The sequence below is a fragment of the Meleagris gallopavo genome, chromosome 1, assembly GCF_000146605.3.
Source record: "Meleagris gallopavo isolate NT-WF06-2002-E0010 breed Aviagen turkey brand Nicholas breeding stock chromosome 1, Turkey_5.1, whole genome shotgun sequence".
In the NCBI taxonomy this organism is placed as follows: Eukaryota; Metazoa; Chordata; class Aves; order Galliformes; family Phasianidae; genus Meleagris; species Meleagris gallopavo.
Window position 1 is genome coordinate 81,600,201 of NC_015011.2, and position 220 is coordinate 81,600,420.

The following is a 220-nucleotide window of genomic DNA, read 5'->3' on the forward strand; positions in this document are numbered from 1 at the left end:
AACCAAACTGAAGTTAACAACGTGTTTGGAAATTATGAATATTCAGTATGAGGTAACCTGAAGTAAACTTGAAATATATTTAGCTCTGCATCCAGTTCTAGTCCCTGTACCTAATCTCTCAGCATTTTGTCTCTCAAAAGGAATGATTCCTTAGGCTCTAGGAGATGTAAAATCTAAGTGGGAAATTTCCACTATACTGACTATCTGCTGAGTTTTGTTT